Raw genomic sequence first — 7007 nt, forward strand, 5'->3', positions numbered from 1 at the left:
TATATATATATATATATATATTTATATATACTTATATATTTTTTTCTTTTATATATATTTATTTATATATGACATCTAGAATGTTGGTAACCAAATCAGTTCCAGGTAAGATGAGGAGAGTTTTCTCAATCTGAAGACCTGTAAAAAAAACAAGTTAACTGCCCTTCATGCACGCAACAGAGAGTAGTGGGATAGGGATAGAATACCACAAAAGACCCTCCTGTTCATTAACATTAAGGGGTAGGAATAGTGGTAAGGTGGGATGACAAGAGGCACATTGCAGTCACTAGTCCCAAGCATTTCTGAAATCTTGGTTAGGGCCCCATCCTGCAACTTGGAAGTGAGATTTCTATGGCTCCTGGTTCCTTCCTCTGGGCTCTTAGCTTAATCTTCCGAGTCTCCTTCCTTTTCCATAAGAAATGGCCTATGTTGCTGCGGAATAACTTTCTCTGTCTTTTCCTTCCTGGGAAGGTTGACAGCACTGTCTGTCTGTCCACTGAGATTTTCTGTGTCAAAAAGTGACCACTCTCAGTGTTTTACCAGTGAAAAGTCCTGGTTCTTTCTGTTCACTCTTTGGAATCATTCTGTATGGTGTCTGAGGGATTGCATCCTGGTGGCGAGCATGCTGGAGGGAATGGAAAGGTTAGCAACAGGTAGGATGAAATGATCTAAATGGTGTCAGATGATATGTATGCCTCTCAATCTGTGAGCACTTTCCTTGACACTGGCCTTCTAGAGAGGCCTTTCTGGTGGGATCACTGTTTTTTCACTGAAAGTGAGAATTTAAAAAAATAAAATAAAAGGTCATTTAATAAGATAATTCACAATAGGAATAAAGTATGATCAAGATAATTTCTATCAGGAAAAAGAAAAGATTATATTTTTGCCTCATGTGACACAGTTAAGCTAAAAAATCTATTTAATCTATTGACCAAGGACAGAATAGAAACAAAATCCTTACCTCCCCTGAAGCCCTGCATGAAATTTTTTAATCCCCTGATCATGTACAATTTTTAAAAAGGTCCATAGCTTTCAGTTCTTTGGCCTTAGGGATAAATGAAAACCTCCGAAGGTAAAAAACTAAAATGATCTGAGATAACTTTAATTTTTAGAGTGAAAGTAACTTTCAGATTTATTTTTCTGAAACAGCATTCCTGCAAAAGAACTCGTAATAATAGATAATTACTAATAATTCTGGTCTTTAATAACTTACTCTTTTCTGTGAAGTATGTCAATTAAAGATCAAGGGCCTCTCTAGAGAAAAACTACCTCAAACATAAAACCTTTTCTTTAGAGCCCTTATTTCCATGATTTTCCTAGCTCTACTTCTACATTTTTGTACTACTCTGAAAAATGCAATGACTTTTATTGTCTTTGAGAAGATAATATTAGTGTAGTAATAAATAGGAGTGATTATGTACAATAAGGCAATTTTGCTCTTCTTTCGGTAATAGTATCCTGACCAAACAAATTTTATATTACTTAAAAATATCAGTTCCACAATTTGTAGTGTCTGTCCCTCAGGCAGAATCTTCTCCAAGACAGGCAAATTATGACTAAAATTATCTATTCACTGAGAAAAAGGGCAAGTTTTAGTCTTTCTGAGTAAGGGAATGATAAATGTAATACTTCACTACACTTCTTTTTAGAGCTCCTGCCACAAAGTAAGCTATTCCCATAATTATAGTTGAGACTGGAATTTTTTTTTCCAAATAGTAATTTGGAAGAAAAAAATGTAATCTCTTTTATGTTTTAAGGAAGACTTTTTAAACACTATGTCTGTGGTGTTTTTTACTGTGTCAATTTGGTTTAATGGCAATTATGTTCCTTAGAAACCCCTTCCTTCTATGGTCCTGAGTTAGAATTGGCCAAAAAAGAAATTCATGTGGGATTTGGAAGGTGGACATGCAGAAGTAGCGATTCCTTTCTGAAGGCCGATGAGGTGAGATGTGGTAATAGACACAGATGTGATGGGAGGTTCCTGCTTGTCCTCACTCTACTCTATTGCAGGACCAGCTCGTCTTCCTCATTGCTGGCCATGATGACCAACAGTGGCCACCCAGCCCATGCTTTCGGTTACTGACCAACAGAAGCAGTAGCTACAAAGAGGCAACAGTTTTCCATAGGCTTCTCTATCAGCAATATTTCACGGTCCCAGTTCCAACAGCTTGATGTGCCTAGTTTCCCAGATTCCCCTGCAAGCCCCGACTTGTCCACCTGTCCCAGAACTTTTGGCAGCCTAATAAGCAGCATGTCTTGGGTTCTACAGCTCCCTGTTATAGACACTTATTTCCCAGCTTCTTTCCCATTTGTGTAGGTTCTTCTTTCTTGAGTAAATACCTTATTCCATAATACCTATAGTGGTTCTGCTTCCCTAATTGAAACTCGTTCTGATGCAGTTATTGGTCTGAAAGCAGTATCTCTCCTCTGGCTACCAATTTTTGTTTGGATGTCTGGGCTGGAAGGTCCAAGAAGGCTTCACTCATATGTCTGGCACTTCTACACGAGCTACCTGGCCTGTTTATGTAACTAGTTTAGGCTTTTTCATAACATGTAGTTTCAGCATAGTCTCACTTCTCACACAGTAGCTCTGTGCTAAGAAGGAGTCTTCTAAAAAGTAAAGGAGGGAGCTGCAGAACTCTTAAGCTTCAGCCTGAGAATTAATACAAAATTACTCTTTTATGTTCTTATTCTTATGTCATTGAACAAAATAAATCTCAGAGCCAGCTCAGATTCAAGGGGAGAGGAAGTAGATAACTTATACCTCTAGATGGTGGCGGTGGTGGAGGATGGCAAATAATTTGTGACCAACTTTAATGCACAGAACTAGTTGTTGATAATTTGTTACTGTAATAACCATCTGTTTTTATTTTCCTGACTAGCATTTATTCTCACACCTGGTAAGGTTATTCCTACTTTCCTTTGAGGGTTCCCCATATCACCTACTTTGAGTCTTTGGACTGAACCCCAAGACTCCCGGAGGGTATATTAACCAGGCCTGGCCTAAGCCGACTGCTCCAAATTCCTGGTAACAGTTAATTGGTTTTCTGGTAGACATGTGACCCTAGTCATCCACTGGGAATCAATTAAGGGGTCGTCTTTGAACTATTGGTAATAGCATCTCTTTATTCACTGCAGCTGCTGAAGATCATCTTGACTAACAGAGTCCCAGCCTAACAATGAAGCCAACGTAGGTCAAAGTAACATACATGGCCAAATCCTGATATCATTATTTAAGCCACATCTAAAGGCAAATATTGGTGGAATTTTCAGTTATTTTAGCCCATCAACCACATCTCCATTTCCCTTTAAACCAGTTTGAGTCTGTTTCTATGTCTTGCCATTAAAATAAATGACAATAGAGTGGCTGCAGCATATTCTAGAAATTGAAAATTTTTATGAAGTCACATTTACTTCATTACACATACACAAGCATAAGTTCTGTCTCTTCTCCAAATTTCATTGGTTCATTGCTATTTAAAAGACATAGATAATTTTATGCACCATTAAATTAATACTGGTGCATAATGGTGTCAAACATTGTACTTGCAAGTACTTTAAGGGTATTAATATTTCTGAAAGAGTTTTAAAGGATATTAGTGATCTGAAAGATCCTCAAGGGTTATGCAGTGCATGCAAAATAGCAATTGGATGGCATAAAATTGTACATAGCGCTTACAGTTGAAACCAAAAAGATTGAGAAATTTGGACACGTGTACTTTAGGAAGTAAGGTGTAATTTCAGAAATCCTTTTATTTCTTTCATGTTTTTTGAAACTAGTCTTTAGAGTCAACTTTAAATGTTACCAGTGTGTGCTTACACCCCTGGTAGGTACTATTTTATGTTTCTAGCAATAGGTACACAGTAAACGATATGTGTAAGGCCACATTTAATATGCAAAACAGCTCTATTAAATAAGTACTGTTATTATCCATGTTTTGTTGATGAGGAAACTGAAGTTCAAGATAGGTTGAGTAACTTTCCAAATCACATTATATGTTTCAAAGCATCATATCTTCACATAATAAGAATAAATGTAAATGTAAATATGGTTTGCATTTTTATTTGCTTTATATGATTAGAAAAAAGTATTTAATACATTTTTCTTGTATATTTTCTGTGTGAAATTCCAATAAGGTTAATAAAAATATGAATTAGCAACTATCCTTGTTTCCTTATTCTCTAATGTTTTCAGCTGAATCTAGCACAGAAATTTCTTTTGAAGTAAGTAAAAACCTTGGTGAATAGCTGAATAAGACACTGTTGGAAATATAGACTAATTAACCATAGCTAACATGGCATCATGTAGTTTTTAAAAAATTGGGTAACATAAACTGTTGCCAATGAGAGTCAGTTTCCACAGGTGTTATGATGGTTTGAAGCTGCAGCTGCAAGTACCACAGAAAGATTATCTTCTTAAAGCCAATCCATTTCTGTGGGCATAGACCTATTGTGGGTGGGACCTTTTGATTAGATTATTATGCCCCAGGTGAGTCTTATTCCTCTTATTGGAGTCCCTTATAAGAGATGAAATTCAGAGAAATACACAGAAGCTAAAAGACAGAAACACATAGAAGCTCAGAAAGAAAGCCACAGATGCAGCAGCCAGAAGCTGAAAACAATGCAACCGAGGAGAGAAGGACCAGTAGACAACACCATGTGCCTTGCCACATGACAGAGGAGCCCAGAATCGCCAGCAACCTTTCTTCAGGAAGAAAGTATTGTCTTGTTGATGTTAATTTGGACGTTTTCATGGCCTCAGAACTGTAAACTTATAAGCTAATAAATGCCCATTGTTCAAAGCCAGTCCATTTCTGGTATATTGCATTCTGGGAACTTTAGCAAACTAAAACAGGTACAAGGAATAAATATTTGGCAGAATAAGTGATGGGCAATATCAGGATGTCTTTACTGTTTGGAGGTGGTTCTTGATAGCCAGATCGTCTATATATTTAATCATTTTTGTATATTCAGAATAACATTTAGTATAGCTTTGGTAACATTGCTGCATTTGAGCTATCAATTTAGAGTTTAATTATCAGCTTTCCCATTTAAGAACCAATTTTGGGATTTTCTTTTGCTGTGGGATTTCATTTGTGTCATTTCTAATCATGTTGTATCATTTTTGGAATGATTTTCTTCCACACATAGCACATAGGCTCTGCCAATCTGAATGTTCCCTTACCCGGCTTGGTAACCAACATAATTTAATGTTTAAACAAACACTTTGCAGAGAGCTCCTTCAGGTAATTTTGAGTGTTTTAATTCTGCTGGAGATGTGACCTGCTGTTTTAATGAATAGTCAGCAAATGACCCTAATACAGGTGGATACTGATTCCAGCTGGAGATGTCTATCACCTAGGTTGACATTTAATATCTTTTGAAGGTATTCTGAAGAGCAGAATAATAGAAAGAAAAAAAAAAGAGCTGAACTTGCTATGTTTATCATTCTTGAAAATATTTATCAGCTCAAAAGAACTTTAGGTTAAAAATAAGCAAGCAGAGTCTCAGCCTTGCCGCTGTTGCTGCCCAAAGACTGCTGAGCCCTGTCGGTCTGCTGCCATCTACTCCAGATACAGAACATTCAGTCACAGATAAAAATGAGCTGGTGCAGAAGGCCAAACTGGCCGAGCAGGCTGAGCAATATGATTAAATGACAGCCTGCATGAAGTCTAACTGAGAAAGGAGCTGAATTATCCAATGAGGAGAGGACTCTTCTCTCAGTTGCTTATAAAAATGTTGTAGGAGCTCATAGGTCATCTTGGAGTGTTGTCTCAGGTATTGGGCAAAAGACGAAGGTGCTGAGATAAAACAGCAGATGGCTGGAGAATACAGAACATTGAGACTGAGCTAAGAGATAACTGCAATGATGTACTGTCCCTTCTGGAAAAGTTCTTGATCTCCAGTGCCTCACAAGCAGAGAGCAAAGTCTTCTATTTGAAAATGAAAGGAGACTACTATCTTTACTTGGCTGAGTTTGCTGCTGGTGATGACAAGAAAGGGACTGTGGCTGAATCACAACAAACATACCAAGAAGCATTTGAAATCAGCCAAAAGGAAATGCAACCAACGCATCCTATCAGATTGGGTCTAGCACTTAACTTTTCTATGTTCTATTATGAGATTGTGAACTCTCCAGAGAAAGCCTGCTCTCTTGCAAAGACAGCTTTTGATGAAGCCATTGCTTAACTTGATACATGAAGTGAAGAGTCATACAAAGCACAAATAATGCAATTACTGAGAGACAGTTTGACATTGCGGACATTGGATACCCAAGGAGATGAAGCTGAAGCAGGAGAAGGAGGGGAGAATTAACCGGCCTTTCAACTTTTGTCTGCCTCATTCTAAAATTTACACAGTAGACCATTTGTCATCCATGCTGTCCCACAAATAGTTTTTTGTTTATAATTTATGACAGGTTTATATTCTATTTGAATTTCTGTATTTTCCATGTGTATTTTATGTTTAATATTAGCAGAGTAGAGACAGTTAACATCAGAGAGTTGTCTGTTTTCATCTTGAGGTGGCCAATTTGGGGAAGTGGAATTTTTATACAAGTTATAGATGTTTGTCATAGTACTTTTGGTACATTGTGGCTTCACAGGGGTCAGTGATAAAACTGCTTCCATGTCTAAGCAAAGAAAACTGCCTATGTATTGGTTTGTTGTAGTGGGGGATAAAAGGGATAATTGGTTCTAGTCATAAGTGCAGTTTTTATGAGTACTTTAAGGTTTGAAGCACTTTCAAGGGTGTGTAGAAAAGATATCCCATGGGTATTCCATTTTGAACCATGTGTATCTGTGGAATACACAGTCTCAATGTGGACACCTTTGACTATACTCACAGGAGTGTTCCTTTAGACAAAGTTGTGACCCAGTTTACTTTGAAGAAGGGCAGAAATGGTTCACATTCCATTATTTGTAAAGTTACCTGCTGTTTGCTTTCATTATCTGTGCTACACTCATTTTATTTGTATTTAAATGTGTTAGGCAACCTAAGAACAAATG

At 37.2% G+C, this 7007-nt stretch overlaps 1 pseudogene; it reads left to right on the plus strand.

Annotated features, from left to right (window-relative positions):
* The first annotated feature begins 5653 nt into the window (after positions 1-5653).
* On the plus strand, positions 5654-6315 carry LOC119534051 (annotated as a pseudogene).
* The last annotated feature ends 692 nt before the right edge of the window (positions 6316-7007 follow it).

This window comes from Choloepus didactylus, chromosome 5 (assembly GCF_015220235.1).
Source record: "Choloepus didactylus isolate mChoDid1 chromosome 5, mChoDid1.pri, whole genome shotgun sequence".
NCBI lineage: Eukaryota > Metazoa > Chordata > Mammalia > Pilosa > Megalonychidae > Choloepus > Choloepus didactylus.